The 18085-nt window shown below is 47.7% G+C and overlaps 1 long non-coding RNA gene across 1 annotated transcript; it reads left to right on the top strand.

Moving 5' to 3' along the window:
* The first annotated feature begins 521 nt into the window (after positions 1-521).
* Positions 522-1262, top strand: LOC129083414 (uncharacterized). Its single transcript, XR_008530480.1, has 3 exons — positions 522-562; positions 783-830; positions 1217-1262. It is a non-coding gene; the product is annotated as an uncharacterized LOC129083414 (long non-coding RNA).
* The last annotated feature ends 16823 nt before the right edge of the window (positions 1263-18085 follow it).

Here is an 18085-nt window from a genome sequence, read left to right as displayed (position 1 = left end):
CGGCATCGGCCACTCAAGCTTGCGGTGGGCCTGCCCCCTTCCCTGGGCTCCTACAGCAGTCAGAGGGGGCCTTGGGCGAGCAGAAGCTAGGGCTGCTTCTTGCAGCTGGGATCCCACCTTTTCCCTCTCCTCTTTCCTTCAACTCACATGACCACTTCTAGTGGGAGTTCATTAGGATAATGATGGTTATACCCATTTGCTAGAGAAGAAAACCAGAGCACGGAGGGAAACACTTCTCCAAAGTCTCTGCCATCCTGGTGGGCCTTATGTTGACATTTCTTTCTTGGGTCATCATTTTATCTCCCTACCTAATTCCGCCTGAAGTCTCCTCCTGTGTGCACGGCAGGACTAGACACAGAGTGGGAGCTTGATGAAGACTTTTGGAAAGATGGATGAAGGAGGGGTGGAAGGAGGGTGGAAGGATAACTCGGTGGGCAGATGACAAATGGTGAACAGGACAGAAGGGGCACATGACTGGGAGGGAAGGGATATTCCTGAGCCCTCATGTACCCCCTCTCCCCAGGTGTGTCCCCAGCTGCAGCTGCTAAAGCAGCCAAATATGGTGAGTTGCTCCCTGCTGCCCTCCTCCTGCCCAGGCCTGTAGGCTGCAAAGTAACACTCCCTGTCCTGCCCGCCCCATCTCCCCCACCTCAGGCCCCAGTCCTGTTCGAAGCCCCCCGGCAGACAGCCTGTCCACAATCTTCCTGACCGCAGAACCAAAGGGGATGCTCAGGGCCCCTTGGACTGCGCCTTGTCCCAAACCCCACCCGCCCTCTTCGCAGGTGCTGCTGGCCTTGGAGGAGTCCTAGGAGCTGCCAGGCCCTTCCCAGGTAGGGGTAGGGGCCACCTCTGCCATGAAACCCTCAGCCCTGTCCAGGTCTAGAGAAGGCCTGTCAGGCTGGCAGGGGAAATCCTGGAGCTGTGGCTAAAGCACAAGGACCCAAGCAAGAGGGCAGAGGGGGCCGTCCAGGAGAGGAAGCCTCCTGGGCAAAGGGGTCAGGGGTACACCGTGGGCCTCAGGCACCAGGCTGGCAAGCTGAGGCTATGGGGCCCCACACCCGGGTGCCAGGGAGGGACAAGGTTTGTGAAGAAGCCACTCTGGCTATGGAGGATGGGGAGGGTGGGCAGTGGGGAGGAGGTGGTGCTGGGCAGAGAGGAGGAGAGGACGAGGCCAGAGGGGGGCCTGCCCCATGCTAACCCCAAGTCCCTCCTGCAGGAGTTGGAGCAAGACCTGGCTTTGGATTATCCCCTATTTTCCCAGGTATGCCCCAGAGCCCTGCCCCGGGCCCTCTGCTGCCGCTCTGGCTCCACCCTTCCCCCTCCCATCCTTCATCTCCTGCTCAGAAGGCCTGAGCCAAGCCCTCCAGTGGGCCCCACAACCTCAGTTACACCCGGCTGGCCTCCTCCTTATTCTTTTCTTCCTCCCTTGCAAGGCCAGGGAGCATCAGCTTTTCTAAAACGCCATGTTCCAGATGGAGTAAACTGAGGTTGATAGAGTGCCAGGGGCTTGCCCGAGGTCACACAGTGACTGAGGCAGAGCCGGAGCTCCCAGCACCTAAGCCCAGAATTTAGGTCCTCTCAGGCGAGACCCAAGCTGCCAGGAGGGCTCCCAGGAGTGGCACCCTCACAGCCCCTCTCCTTGCCTTGCAGGTGGCGGAGCCGGGGGCCTGGGAGTTGGCGGTGAGTCTGCAAGAAGAAGGGGTGGGGGTCCCACTTCAAGCAAGGCCCTGAGCTCCCTTACTGGGCTGGGAGGAGAATCCTGTTAAGGGAGTGGTCAGAATGGACACAGCCCTCAGCTCACCCTCTGGTGTGGGGGCTTGAGGAGAGTCACAGAACCTGAAATTCAGCCCTGGGATGTGGGAACAGAGGGCAAGGGTCCTCATTCCTGGAGCTCCCAGCCTGGCACTTGACTGGGCTCCAGCAGTGAGACAGAGACCTTGCAGCTTGGGGTCCAAGCAGAGTGATGGGCAAGTTCCCATAGATAAAGAGACTGTAAGGGAAGAGCAAGGTCCACCAAGCAGGTGGCCAGGGGGTCAAAATTCCCCTGACCCCAGCACATTAGCTGGGGCAAGACTGAGGCGGGGGTCTGGCTGTGGTGTGAGGGGCACCCACCAAGTGGCTCAGACTTCCCTGAGAAGCTGTGATTCGCAAGGCCTTCAGAACCTGCTGTGATAGGACCCAGCCCTGCATGGGGGGGTTCGGGGGGAGGCCGGAAAGCCTGGCCCCTCCCCAATCCCCACCTCTCCCTCCACAGGCAAACCTCCTAAGGCCTAGGGAGGAGCCCTGGGAGCCCTAGGATTCCAAGGCGAGTAGAGCCCCCAACCCCAGCAGAAAGCAGAAAGGGGCGGGCACAGACAGAGGCAGGGGCGGGGGTTCATCAGTACGGGAGAGGGACAAGCACATCTGGACTCGGCCTGGAAGGGGGTGGGGAGGTCGGAGGAGCTGGACGCCTCGCCCATTCCCTCTTCTGCCTCTGACACAGATGATCAGGCCTGGGACTAGGCCCAGGACTCTCCAGGCTCCCCCTGGTCCGGCCTGGTCCGGCCTGGCCTGGCTTGGCCTAGCAGTCCCAGCCTCCCTGCTGCTCACACACACCCCTGCAGGAAGGAGCCAAGGGAAAGAGAAGGAAAGAGGGAAGAACTCGAAGGAGCAGAGACAGAGAGAGAAATGGATGAGACAGTGGGAGCCCTAGACTTAGGGAAATCTGAAGGGTGGTAGCAGGACCAAAGGTGCCTAGACTGGGCAGAGTAGGCAGAGGCCACCCCCTGGCACTGAGCCATATGCTTGCTCAAAAACGCACTCCTCTGCAAGTGTGTGGGGTGGGTCCTGGTCACCGCCTCCCAAGTGCCTCCCAACAATACCCAAAGGAGACCCACAGAAGTGCCAGCTCCACCCCTGTGGCTGCTTGGACTATGGGTTCCCTTCCACCACCACCTGCTTCCCACTACACAGATGAGGCAGCTGAGGCAAGGCCAGGGCTAGGAGAGGCAGAAGCAAGACCAGCCTGGTCCCCTACCAGGGTGCCTAGTGAGGCCTGTGGCCCTCTCCCATTGCTTTTCCAAACACCCTGGATAAGCTTCTTAGAGCTGCTTGTCCCTGCCCCAGTTGGCTTCTTGCTGCCACCAGGTGGCAGTAACAAGCCATGTCTCTCTCCCAAAGGGATGGGAGCTCCACTGGGTGCCAACTACCAGACAGTGTTGCCTTGATTAGAAACAAGGTTTACCAACCAGACCCTCCCCAGGAGAGGGCAGGAATTCTGGGTTCCAGTCCCAGAACAGCCACTGACTGTGGATGAGTAAGGCTCTCCCTCTCTCCCTCTCTCTCCCCCTCCGCTCTGCCTCAGTTCATCTATCTGAGGAACTCTCACGTTTCTCCAACACACCATTTCCCCTGATGGGGGCTGCCCTGAGCCACTTGCTAAAGGCTTCCCAAATGCAGTGAATTCAGGGTATAGAGACCTTGTCCAGGCCCAGTCCGTCCAGGCCCAGCCCTTCCCAGACTTGGCACCAGGCCCCCTGGCCTTTTCCCTTCTCTGAGCCCTGTTTTCATCAACCCCATCCTTGAGCCCTGGTCCTACCACCTGCCCCGCGGGAGTTTGTGCAGTGAGAGTTTGGTGCAGTCCAGGCTTCTGGCGGCTTCTTGGAGACCCTGTTCCCCACTGCGATGATGTTGGTCAGTGGCGGTGGCATGAGCAGCACAGAGGAGGGGCTGGGCTAACTGTTGCATATGCCCCCTCCCACCCAGGTGGGGCCTGCCTGGGGAAATCCTGTGGCCGGAAGAGAAAGTGAGCTTCCCAGGACCCCTGACTCACGACCTCATCAACGTTGGTGCTACTGCTTGGTGGAGAATGTAAACCCTTGTGACCCATCCCCCCACGCCCCCTCCTAAGTCCCCACCTCTGGAGGGGACAGAGCTGGCCGGGCGGACTTGGAAATCCACAGGACAAGGAAACAAGAGAATGGTGGCCAAGTGGGCCCCGGGAAGCCCCCTACTTCAGAGGCAAGGGGTAGGTGGGCTTGGCCCCCTGCCCCCACCCCCTTCCCACCAAGGTGCTCCCTCCACACACTCTCCATCTCCAGGGGAACTTGGTGCTAAGTGCTGGTGCTTTCATCTTCCTGGGGGAGGGAGGCGGGAGGGGCAGCCCCTCAGGAAGCCTCCTCCCTGGGGCTCCTCTGAAAATGGTGCAGACACTTCCTGGGCAGTCCTACCTCCCCCTGCCCACCAGGACCCACCCCTGGCTGCAGTCCAGTTGGTACCCAATCATCAAAAACCTCAGGCTGGATTCGGTCACACCATCTCTTGGCCCCTTTGACGCCTCTTCCCCCCACCAATCGCTATTCCCCGTTTCTGGGGCACCTTCAGATCGGAAGAACCCCAATGCGAATAGCCCTCTTTCTCTTGTGGAATTCATCCGCCCATCCATCCATCCCTCCATCCATCCTTGTCCCCAGTTGACCGCCTGGCACCACAAGCTGGCCGGGCACCCTACCATCAACCTGGTTAACCTGCCATGACAGCCTGTGCCCTGCCCTTCGCCCCACTACACACACCCCTGCAAAGGGGCCCGGGGTGTGGGGGCTGTGCCAGCTGGGGTGGCAGGAATCTCCTCCCCAACCTGGGTTTCCCCCACGCAGTACTGTATCCCCCGTCCCTCCCTCGAGCCACTGTACTTCACAGCATTTCCCGCCCCTGCCCTGCCCATCTCTTTGTGTCTCGCTGTGATAGATCAATAAATATTTTATTTTTTGTCCTGGATATTTGGGGATTATTTTTGATTGTTGATGTTTTCTCTTGGTTTTACTTTTGTGGTTAATTGAAAAAAATATATTTTTCTGATCTGGGGAGCTATAACCCCAGTGGAAAATTCATTTTAATCACTTTGGTATAACTCTGGATGAAACACATTTTTTTAAATAAGAAAAGAGAATTAACTGCTTCAAAAAAAGACTAATAAATGAAAACATTTTAAAGGAAACTGCGTCTTAGCCTCGTTTGTAACCACTCGTCTTCTGGCAGCTCCTGGACCAGGTTGGGAAATGAGGCTTGGCCTTGGGGAGCCTCCATGGTTCAGAGTGTCTTTGGGGGGCTGCTCGCCAGAATCCCCTGCCGTTGGCTTCTGGTGTGTGATCCCTCCCCAAGTTTAGATCCCCGTTAAACAATGACAGCCTCTTTGTAGGGGAAGCAGGGCTGGCCAACCCCCCCGACCCACACCTGCCTAGAGGCGGGGGTCTCCTCTGGAGGTGGGCTAACCTCCCCACCCACACCTTCCCCAGCCCCGCCCCACAGGACTAGGATGAACACAGGGTCTGTGGACAGCCTCGGAGCGCGAAGGGCGCACCTGGAGGGGCGGAGTAAACAAAAATGACCCTTCTATCCAGACCAAACCCTTGGCCTTAGTGAACAGCCACACAGAAAGGAGAAAATGCTCCCACCTAAGAAAACTGTAAGACAGGTGTTCCTCTGAAACACGCACTCTCACACAGAGCCATACAAGGAACCACTTCACTGCTTTGTAAAACGTAACAAACGTCACCCTGCGGGCGGCACTGGGAGACTCAGTACCACTCCTACGTGTACCCACCCCCAGGGACATCCCCCTCCCTTTGGGGCCAGAAATCCATGGGGCTTGAGGACACACCTACGACTCCCTCCTAGACTATTCTGGACACGAGATTCTGGAATTCCTTTCCCAAACCACGAAATTCACTTCCAGGGACCACATGGTCTCGTGCCACACATGACCTTCTGAGGGCAGACCCATGGCTATTGACACACCCCTAAGCCAGAAAGGTGGCCCAGGAGCTATTTTCGGGAGTGTGGGTGGAGTAGGCAGACTAAACGACCTTGTATTTGTGCCCAAGGACCGTTGCAGTGCCAGAGGGAGTTGGGCTGAAAAGAGGAAAGGGATGGGATGATGCGCAGAGGTAGAGGGTACTAGAGCACAAAAAGCAATCTATCGGGCAAAGAATCAAGCAGGGACGAGGGCTGTGCCTTTCCGGCAGGGAGAGCAGCCTGTGTGAAGGCCTAGAGGGCAGGACTGGGAGAATGGCCCAGCGGGACGAGAAAGAGGGAGGATGGATCTGAAGTTGGTAGGGGTGGACTCACAGAGACCCACAGGGGGCTGCTGTGATAATACGGGAGCAGTGACAGCTTGCCCAAGAAGTGGCAAAGGAGATTCATTCGTTCATTCGTTCATTCACTTATTCCTTCAACAGACTATCCCTTGCTGATCCCTCTTTAGTTCTCTGGTCTCCGAAATTTGGCCAACTCCAGGTAGAGGCATCCCTGCTTTGGTTTCTTATGGTTCATGGCTTTAAACACTATGAGCTGGCAAATCCCAAACTGACACCTCAAGCATAGACCTCTACCCTGAGCTGTGGACTTGGCCACCCAGGGCCAGCTCTTAATATCCCTACCTGGAAGCCTCATCCCTGCATAGCAAGGTCCCCACTCCCACCCCCAGGCTTCCCCGGCTCAGTAAATAGCAGCTGGATCAGGCCGGGAGCTTGGAGCCTGAGTCCTCTCTTCCCACTCCCCATAGCAGATTCACCGGCAAATCCTGCAGTGAATCTACTTTCAGGAGATATCCAGAGTTCAGCCACTTCTCACAACCTCCAGGGATTGTGCTCTGGTCCACCCGCAGCTAGTGCCTGAATTACTGACACAGTTTCCTCACTGGGCTCCCTGATTCTGCCCTGGCTGTCCAAGCAGCCTTTTCTCCACACAGTAGCCAAAACAATCCTCTCAAAACTTCAGTCAGTTCAGGTCATGTGTCTGCTCAAAATCCTGCAATGGCTCGCATCTCGCTCAGGCACAAAGCCAGCAGACTTTCAATGGCCAGAAGCCCCTACCTGAGTTGCACCAGCTGTTCTGACTTCACATCCTGCATGGCCCTTCACCAGGCCATGTGGCCACACGGACCCTATTAGCCTGTCCATAGGCAGCAGGCCCCCCCACCACAGGCCTCCACGTCTGCTGTCTCTCCTGCCCAGAACACTCTTTCCTCAGATATCAATGTGCTTGGCTCCCTCATCTCCTTCAAGACTTGACTCAAATGTCACCCTCTCAGAAGGTCCTTCCCTATCCCTTTTCTAAAACTGTACCCTCCCCTGTGCAGTGGACTCTCACCCGCCCCTGCCTTACCTTTTCCTTCAGTGCACCTGTGTGGCTAAGTGGACTTCCTTCTTTTTTTTTTTTTTAAATTATCTGACTCTCCATACTAGAATGTAAACCCCCTGAGGACAGATACTACTTTAAGAACAAAATAGATAAACTCCCTGCTTTTATTAGTTATGCACTGTGGTAGAGAGAGAATGTGCTGATAATAGCCCCAAAGATATCCAGGTCCTAATCCCTGGAGCCTTATAAATATTACTGTATTCATCTGCTTGGGCTGCCACAACAAAGTACTACAGACTGCACGGTTTTAACAAGAGAAATTTATTTTCTCACAGTTCTGGAAGTCCAAGGTCAAGATGTCGGCAGAGTTGGTTCCTTCTGAGGCCTCTGTCCTTGGCTTGCAGATGGCCGTCTTCTCCCTGTGTCCTCCCATGGTCTTCCCTCCGTGCATCTGTGTCCTAATTTCTTCTTATAAGGACACCAGTTTTATTGGACTAGGTTCTACTCTAGTAACCCTATTTTAACCTAGTTGCCTCTATAAAGACTTTATCAACAAACACAGTCACATTCTGAGGTACTGGGGTTAGGACTTCAACAAATGAATTTGGCCCTGGCTGGTGTGGCTCAGTGGACTGAGTGCCGGCCTGCGAACCAAAGAGTCGCTGGTTCGATTCCCAGTCAGGGCACATGCCTGGGTTGCAGGCCAGGTCTCCAGTAGGGGGTGCACGAGAGGCAACCACACACTGATGTTTCTCTCCCTTTCTTTCTCCCTCCCTTCCCATCTCTCTGAAAATAAATAAATTAAATCTTTAAAAATATATATTAAAAAAAACCAAAAAACAAATGAATTTGCAGAGGACACAATTCAGCCCATATGTGATTAAGTTAAGAATCTTTAGCTGGGGGAGATTATCCTATATTATCAGGGTGGGCCCTGAATGCAATCAAATGCATTCTCGTAAGAAGCTGAAAGAGCTATAGACCAACAAAGCGGATAACCTACAAGAAATGGATTAACTCCTAAAAACATACAACCTACCAAGAATGAGTCGTGAAGAAACAGACTAACAAAAACTAAGGAGATTGAATCAGTAATTAAAAACAAAAAACAAAAAACAATCTCCCAAGAAAGAAAAGCCAGAATGAAATATCTTCACTGGTAAATTCTACCAAATATTTAAAGAAGAATTAACACCAATCCTCCTGAAACTCTTCCAAAAATTTAGGAGGAAAGAATACAAGTTCATACTAACAGGCCAGCATTATCCTGATACCAAAGCCAGACAAAGACAACACAAGAAGGAAAACCTACAGAGAAGTGACATCAGCAAGATGGCAGAATAGGTCTTCAGTCCACATTCCCTTACAGAAAAAATTCTACGATTCATGTGGAACCAAAAAAGGCCCCAAATAGCCAAAGAAATCTTGAGCAGTAAGAAGAAAGCTGGAGGAATCACACTTCCTGATTTCAAAGTATATTACAAAGCACTAGTAATAAAAACAGACATATAGACCAATGGAACAGAATAGAGAGTGCAGAAATAAATACATGCATTTACAATCAACTGATCTTTGATGAGGATACCAAAAACGTGCAATGTGGTAAAGATAGTCTCTTCAGTAGCTGGTGTTGGAAAAATTGGATATTGGATATTCATATGCAGAAGAATGAAATTGAACACTTACCTCATACCATACACAAAAGTCAACTCAAAATAGATTAAAGACAAAGAGAAGACCTAAAATTATAAAACTGTTAGAAGAAAATATAGGGAAAAGCTTCTTGGCATTGGTCACAGCAAAGATTTTTTTAAAAATATGGCCCCAGAAGCACAGACAATAAAAGCAAAAATAGACAAGTGGGATTGCATTGAACTAAACAGAGTCACAGTGGGAAAGAATCGACAGAGTGAAGAAACAACCTATGGAATGGGAGAAAATATTTCCAAACCTCACATTCGATATAGGCTAATATCTAATACATATAAGGAACTCAGACAACTCAATAGTAAATGTGTGTGTGTGTGTATGTGTGTGTGTATTTATCCCCTGGTGTTAAAATAGGCAAAGAACCTGAATAGACGTTTCTCAAAAGATAGACAAATGGCCAACAGTTATATGAAAAGAAGCTCACGTTAACAATCACCAAGAAATGTAAATGCAAATCAAAACCAATGAGATACTATCTCACACCTGTTAGAATGCCTATTAGGGGGGAAAAAAAGGTAACATGTTGGAGAGGATATGGAGAAAAGGGAACCTTTGAACACTGGTGGTGGAAATGTAAATTGGAACAGCCACTATGAAAAATGGTGTGGAGATTCTTCAAAATATTAGAAATTAACTCCATATGATCCAATAATCCCACTTTCGGGTATGCACTTCCATGTTTATTGCTGCATTACTTATCATGGCTTAGGTATAGCAACAACTTAAGTATCCATCAACAGATGAATGGATAAAGGAAACATGTTGTATATATACAATTGCAATAGAATATAATTTAGCCTTTAAAAGGAAGGAAATCCTGCCATTTGCAATAACGTGGATGACCCTCAAGAACATTATGCTAAGCAAAATAAACCAGACAGAGAATGACAAATAACGCATGAAGTCATTTTTACACGGAATCTAAAAAAGTCCAAGTCCTAGAAACAAAGAGTAAAATGGTGATTGTTCAGGGGCTAGGGAGTGGGGGAAATAGGGAGATGTTGGTAAATGGGAACAAAGTTTCAGTTATGAAAAATAAATTCTGGAGACCTAATGTACAGCATGATGATTATAGTTAATAATACTGTATTGTATACTTAAAATTTTCTGAGAGTGGACCTTAAGTGTTATCACCACCACCAAAAAAAAAAAAGCAACTATGTCAGGTAATGGAAATGTTAATTAGCTTGATTGTGGAAATCATTTCCCGATGTATAGGTATGTAAAAACATCATACTGTACAACCAATAAAATAAACAATCTTCATTTGGCAATTATATCTCAATGAAGCTAGATATTTAATTGATTGATTTTTTAGGGGAAAGAAAGAAAGCTACAAACCAATATCCCTGATGAATATTGATGCAAAAATCCTCAATAAAATACTAGCAAGCTGAATTTAATAGAACATTAAAAGCATTATACATCATGACCAAGTGGGATTTATTCTTAGAAGGCAAGGATGGTTAATGTATAAAAATCAACCAATATAACACACCATATTAACAGAACGAAACCCTGGCTGGTGTGGCTCAGTGGATTGGGTGCCAGCCTGAGAACCAGAGGGTCACAGGTTTGATTCTCAGTCAGGGCACATGCCTGGGTTGCAGGCCAGGTCCCCAGTAGAGGGTGCACAAGAGGCAACTACACATTGATGTTTCTCTCCCTCTTTCTTCTTCCCTTCCCCTCTGTCTAAAAATAAATAAATAAAATCTTTAAATAAAAAACAGAATGAAGAACAAAAATCACATGATCATCTCAATAGACGTGGAAAAAGCATTCAACACTCTTTCATGATAAAAAGAAACAAACTACTCAACAAACTAGGAAGAGACGGAAACTACCTCAACATAATAAAGTGCATATATGACAAGCCCAGGGATAACTTCATAGCACTGAAGAAAGATTGAGACTTTTTCCTCTAAGATCAGGAATATCACAAGGATGCCCATTCTCGCCACTTCTACACATAGTGTTAGAAGTTCTTTCCAGAACAATTATGCAAGAAAAAGAAAAAATAGGCATCCAAATTGGAAAGAAATAAAATTATCTCTGTTTACAGATGACATGATCTTATATGTAGGCAATCCTAAAGATTATACACACTCACAGAAACACATACCATCAAACTGTTAGGACTAGTAAATGAAATCAGCAAAAGTTACTGGATACAAATTTAACACACACACACACACACACACACACAATCAGTTTCAAAAAATTGGAAAAAATTGAAATAAAATAGTAAAATATTAAAAATAAATCAGTTGTGTTTTTATACACTAACAGTGAACAATCCAAAAGGATATTAGGAAAACAGTTCCATTTATAATAATGTCAAGAATAAAATTCTTAGGAATTTAACCATGAAAATGAGACTTGTACATTAAAAACTACAAAACATTGCTGAAAAAATTAAAGAAGACACAAATATATAGAAATATTTCATAATCATGGATTGAAAGACTTAATATTGTTAAGATGTCCATACTACTCAAAGCCATCTACAGAGCCAATACAATATCTAGCAAAATCCCAATGGAATCTTTTGCAGAAATGGAAAAATTTATCCTAAAATTCATGTGAGATATCAAGGACCAAACAATTTTGAAAAATAAGAATGAAGTTGGAGGACTCACACTTCCTACTTCAAAACATATTACAAAGCTACAATGACAAAGAAATGCGATACCAGCATAAAGATAGACAAATAGACCAGTGGAATAGAATACAGAGCCCAGAAATAAACTTTCATGTGTTTGGACAAATGATTTTCTTTAAAAAAAAAAAACTTTTTTTATTGATTGATTTTAGAGATGGAGTTAGGGAGAGAGAGCCAGCTATTTGTGGTTCCATTTATTTATGCATTCCTCAGTGGCTTCTTGTAGATGCCCTGACCAAACGCCTGCCCTGTAGGTACTTCCCCTGATCAAATCCACAACTTTGGCGTATCAGGACAACACTCTAACCAAGTGAACTACCCAGCCAGGGCTGGTCAAAAGATTTTCGACAAGGATGCCCGAACACTCAATGGGGAAAGGACAGTCTCTTCAACAAATGGTGCTGGAAAAACTGGATATCCACTTGCAAAGGAGTTGAAACCCTATCTTACACCACAGACAAAAATTAACTCAAAATGGATTAAAGAATTAAACGTAAGACTCAAAACTATATTTCCTCTAGGAATATTTTATGTTTCCTAGAAAAAACAAAGGAGAAAACTTCATGATATTGGACTTGGCAATGATTTTTTTAGGTATGACACCAACAGCACAAGCAACAAAAGAAAAATGACAAATGTGACTACATAAAACTTAAAATTTTTGTGCATCAAAGGACATGATCAACAGAGTGTAAAGACAACCCACAGTGGGAGAAAACATTTGCAAATCATATACAGGGGTGGGAAAAAGTAGGTTTACAGTTGTTCATATGGAAAAAAGTACAATTAATAAATACTAATACAAGAATAAATTCTGCTTTGTGTACACATAGCTGTAAACCTACTTTTGCCCAGTCCAGTGTATGATAAAGGGTTAATATTCAGAATATACAAAGAACTACAACTTAACAATACAAGAGAGGACCCAAAAAACCCAGAATTTATTTATTAAAAAAATCGTGTATTTATTCTTACATGTTTAAATTTCAATCGCCTTCAAAGTACTCTCCATTTGAGGCAATACACCTTTTCAGCCATCTTTTCAGATGGCTGAAAAGAAAGCAGAGGTTGATGACAATGCTAATACTGCGAGAAGAGTGAAAAAACAGAGCTGGCGTTTCCATCCCAGGTAGGAGCTCCTTGTCAGCAACATTCCCTGTTGAAACCAGTGACCGGCTCATCAGATCTGACATATTCAGTTACATCGCTCAAGTAACTGAAGGGCCAAATAGACCAATGAAGGAGAAGGGAGAAGGGAGAAGGGAGCTGTTGTTTAACGTGTATTGAGATGATTTTTACGCTGTTCAAAACAGTTTTTGAACTTGTTGATTTTGATGCCTTTTAGTCCTTCTGCTGTTTTTTGTTTCAACTTTTCCACATTGGCAAAACATTTCCCTTTGAGGACCTTTTTCATCTGGGAAACACAAAAAAGTCACTCGGGGTGAGTCTGGGTGAATTGGGAGGGTGAGGCACGGGGGTCATGCCATTTTTGGTCAAGAACTGCTAAACACTCAGCACAATGTGGGCAGGTGAGTTTGTAAATCACCCATCATGAAATAGGCAAACTTGTTGAAAGAGTCTTAAAAAAAAATTTGCTGAAGACGAACATAGCCTCTCACAACGACGCAATCCAGGTACACTGATAACACATGGGTTCCAACAACACTCACCTAGCGGGGGAAGCCTGTACTACAAGGGGGCCACCCTCCAGGATATAATTTTTGAGGGGGTTGGGGGTCCCCCCTTGTAAATCAAACAACCCAATTTAAAAATCGACAAAGGACCTGAAAAGATATTTCTCCAAAGATGATATACAAATGGCCAAGAAACAAGTAAAAAGATGCCTAGCATTACCAATTAGCAGAGGAATGCAAATCAAAAGCACAAAGTACTAACTGACATCTCAAAAAATAGCCTAAAAAATCAAAACTTATCAACTATACCTATAGAATCTCTGCAGGTCAAGATAAAAAAGATGAAAAATAGTTATCTAAATTGACAACCCTTCTCCTCTAAACCTTTTCCTCCATTAAACATCCTTATTTACTTTTCCTCTCATAAGAGACTTATGAATTAATTAATCATTACTATTTTTTCTGATGTGAATATTTAAATTACATCACATTCCCAAATGTACATTGTGACCAGTCTCTAAAACCAGTCTCTAAATACACACACACACACTGAAATATTATCTCACATTCATCAGGATGGCCATTGTCAAAAACAAGCAGAAAATAACAAGTGTAGATGAGGATGTGATAAAATTGGGACCCCTGTACACTCTGGGTGGGAATGTAAAATGGTGAGGCCACTATGGAAAACAGTGTGGAGATTCCTCAAAAAATTAAAAATAGAGCTATCATAGGATACAGCAGTCCCACCTCCGGGTATATACCCAAAAGAATTGAAAGCAAGGCCTCTAGGAAATATTTGCATGCCCATGTTCATAACAGCACTATTCATAATAGCCAAGAAGTGAAGGCAACCTAAATGTCTACCAATGAATGAATGGATAAACAAATGGGATACACACATACTATGGAATATTATGAGTCTTAAACGGGAAGGAAATATTACATGCTATAACATGAATAAACCTAGAAGATATGATGCTAAGTCAAATAAACCAGTCACGAGAAACATATCATGTGATCCCACTGATATATGGTATCCAAAATAGTCAAAATCATAAAAACAGAAAGTAGGACGGTGATTACCATGGGCTAGGGGAGGGAGAGAAGGGAGCTATTGTTTAATGTGTATTGAGTTTTATATTTGCAACATGAGAAAGTTCCGGAGATCTGTTGCTGTGGCATTGTGCCGGACATGGCTCCTCCAACCCCCATAATGGAAGGCTGGCCAGAGGGCCCTGGCCAGATGGAATGTGTGTTGCTTTGGAAATGGATTGTAATTCCCACCTTATCTCCTTTTGGAGCTGCTTCTTGTCCTGTGTGACCGCTTTTTGACCTTTTCTCTTTGCACGTACACACCAAGGTCATGTAGTTTAGAGTCACGCAGAAGACGTGTGCTCCCTTTGTCTGGGACCCCTTAAAACAAGTCTCAGACTTAAGGAGGCACAGTCCTGTTTTGCCAATCTGCCGCCATTGGTGCTCCCTGTGACGTGAGTAATAAAGGCTCTGTCTGCTCCACCCAGTCCTCCTTGTGGTTTTCTGGGCTTATCCAGACAAGCTGTCAGGATCCCTGGGCCTGACCTCCCGTGTTACAGTTTCACAATCATGTGAATATACTTAACACTGTTGAAATGTATATTTAAAAATAGTTAAGATAATAAATGTATATTATATGTTCTTTACCACAATTTTTAAAAAAGAAGAGGCAGTTGGAAGACAAAAGGAACTCATTTTCCTCTGAAGTCTATAGGAGTGCGGCCTTTGACTTTGGCCCAGGAAAACTGATTTGCGACTTCTGGCCTCCAGAACTGTGAGAAAATTAATTTCCGTTGTTTTGAGCTTCCAAGTTTCGGGTGATTTCTTATGGCAGCCACAGGAAACTAATACAGCAAATAAATGATTAACTCTAGTGTCAAGTGAATCCACGCGATGAAGATTAAAAGTCATGGAAGGAGACAGGGAATGACAAAAAATGTTAAGATACTTGGGATAGTTGAGGACACCTGACCTTGGGCCAAAGACCCTGTGATAAGCACATGACTGGGATGCCAGAAGAGCAGACAGGTGCACCTTGGTTAACACAAGTGAACAAGAAGTGAAAAATAAGGGCAAAAAAGTAGGCAGGAACTACATCCCATAAGGGTTAAAATAAGGGTTTTAGATTTCAAAGCAAAGGAATGTCACGTTTTCACCCATGTGTTCAGAGGCTGTGCAGGGTACCAGGGGCACAGACTTGGGACTGTTGCACTGAAAGTCCAGCTAGACCAGGGAGAAGTGGTAGAATTCTGGGTGTATTTTGTACGGAGAGCCAATAGGATTTGCGGATGGATCAGATGCAAGGAGTAGAGAAGGAGAATGAGTGAAGTTAAGGACACTTGCAAGTTTTGGCTTGAACTGCTCTAGATGTCGGTGGTGGCATTTATTGAGATAAGAAACACCTGGGAAGAAGCAGCTCCAGGCACTAATTAAGAGCTCTGGCCTGGATGCATTAAGTTTGAGATGCCCACTTGCCATCCAAAGGAAGATGCCAAGTAGACATTTGGTTCCTCGTGTCTGCAGTTCAAGGAGAGGGCGAGGGACCCACCAAGCCACGTGTCTGGGTGAGGATGAGGCAGACTGGGTCTGCCAGCAGGGATCCCATGAGGCCAGCTCTGTCTTCCTCCCTAGGCTAGGACAGCTCAGGCTCGGAACCCCGTCCTGGGTAACAGTCTTGGGCTCGTCCTGTGACAGTGTCTTCACAGAGCCTCTCACTTGTCACCAGCTTGTGTTCAGGCAGGCACGAGTTTGGACAAATCCTAATCACTGACCTGGAGTTATACAGCCTTCTCCACAGGACTCTTAAGCCCTTATCTAGAAAATTTTTATCATGAATCCCATTAGAAAAATAATTGTTAACAAATATATATATATATATATTTATATATTTATATATTTGCCACTTGAATTGCAAATGGGCACCCAAATTAAGATTCGTGCCCTGTCGCACACACATGTAGACATATTCACTTATAAATTATACACATACTTGACTATACAAAAAATAAAATATAGTCATTGCATAACAATGCAAAAGGAGTTTAAGAAGAGTGCTCTAAAGATGAGATAAACAAATTTTTTGCTTTCAGTTGAAAAAAGACAATACCTGGTATGAGCAATGTAACTGAATATGTCAGGTCTGATGAGCCGGTCACTGGTTTCAACAGGAAATGTTGCTGACAAGGAGCTCCAACCAGGGGTGGAAACGCCGGCTCTGTTTTTTCACTCTTCTTGCAGTATTAGCATTGGCATCAACCTCCGCTTTCTTTTCAGCCATCTTTTGCAGCCACGGTTTATTCTGTGTAGGTTAGTTTTGTTAAACCCACGTTACTCAGCTAACCAGGGACAGGCCCACAGCCCCTCCATGTCCACTCTGCAAACTCCCTTCACCCTGCAGTGTGGTCCCCTCCTAAGCCCCTTAACCCTGGAGTGGTAACTGGTGTAACCCCGAGAGTGTGTCTGTTCTCATTGGTTTCCCTTAACCCTGCCTTACCCATTGTAAAACTCCCTTTATTAAACTCTCAATAATCTCCACTGAGTGCTCCTGTTTCTTGCCAAGACCCTGTCTGAGATAGACTCCACAGAAAAGCAAGAAACAAGTAAAAATTGCTGCACAGCCTCTCAGGACCTCCATGTCCCCTTGGGACACTTTCTTGTAAGTGCTCTGGGACCCTCTGACCTGAAGGCAGTGAGGGCACTAGAAGCAATCTAAATATTAAGTATTTCTAAGGCCCAGCTTCTTTATTATTAGAAGTCAAAATTTGAATATCCATCCCCCCAACACCAAGTAATTGTTTTGCACCCAGGGGGAGTGCTCCGCTGCCTTACAGGCCATCCTCCAGGGCCCTGGCTAGAGAAATTTACCAAATGTGATGGCTGAGGCCAGTCTGGGTACCTCTGCCTTTATCCACTGGGTGCACTTGGGCACGTGGCTCAACATCTCGCTCACAGCCTCCTAGGCAGTAGGATGAAGTGTGAGGGTGGGTCTAGCGGGCATTCTATCTAGGACCCTCCACTTTTAGACAAGGTGCTACATCCTTCCAATGCTGGACTGGGGACCTTTGCTTTGGGAACCACCCACCCGTTTACTCTGCCCACTTCATTCAGCCAAAACCCTGTTCAGCTGTGTCCCTTCCTGATCCCGGGGCAGGGCAAAGGCCTGGGTACAACTGTCACAGTCGAGCAGGCCACTCCTCCCCCACGTCCTGCTCCTTTAGCTCCCTGCCTAGCGGCGAGGTCTTGAGACTTCGGTTATCGCCCTCCCGCCCCTGCCCTCACTGCAAGCCTCTTAGACGGAGAAAAACTGAGCTGCGTCCCTCCCCAAGGCGGCCACCACTGTCCTCAGGATCCACAACGTCTCCTCCTGCTCAAGTCCGGTTCTTGGCCTCCATCTAGCTGGCTTGAGTCAGAAGGGGTTCCCGCGGGGAAACTGAGGTCCCTTCTTGGAGCTCCTAAACCCGCCTAAGCTGCCGCATCGGAGCACGCGTCCCTCCTAAGACGCAGCTTTCGGTTTCTGTATCTCCGCCTGCCTCCCGGAGCTGGGCAGAGTTGTTGCTCCGGAAAGATGAATGAAGGGGAGGAGGAGTAGTGAGGGGTCGAGAAAGGGGGGCCCGGGGGGCGCGAGGCGGGGCGGGGCCGCGCAGGGCAATTTCACCGCTTGCCCGCCCCGCCTCCTGCCGCAGCTCCAAGGCCCCGCCCCGGCCCGCCCCTCCGCTCGCTCCCCAGGCCGCCGCGGCGCGGAGCCGGTGCCCGAGCCGGTGTCGGAGAGACGGCTGCGGCGCCGCAAGCCCCAAGCCCTCCCGGTCGGGCCCGCTCTCTCCGCCTCCGCCTCCTGGGCCGGCGGCGGCTGTGGGTGAGCTCGCCGGGCCCGGGCCGCCCCCCGCCCCAGCCCTAGCCCCGCCGGGCCCCGCCTCCCGCCGAGTGC

This window comes from Pteronotus mesoamericanus, unplaced genomic scaffold, assembly GCF_021234165.1.
Source record: "Pteronotus mesoamericanus isolate MK-2021 breed Mesoamerican mustached bat unplaced genomic scaffold, CSHL_Meso_final scaffold_167, whole genome shotgun sequence".
NCBI lineage: Eukaryota > Metazoa > Chordata > Mammalia > Chiroptera > Mormoopidae > Pteronotus > Pteronotus mesoamericanus.
Note: the sequence above shows the minus strand (reverse complement) of the source record. Positions and strands in the feature narration are given on the sequence as shown.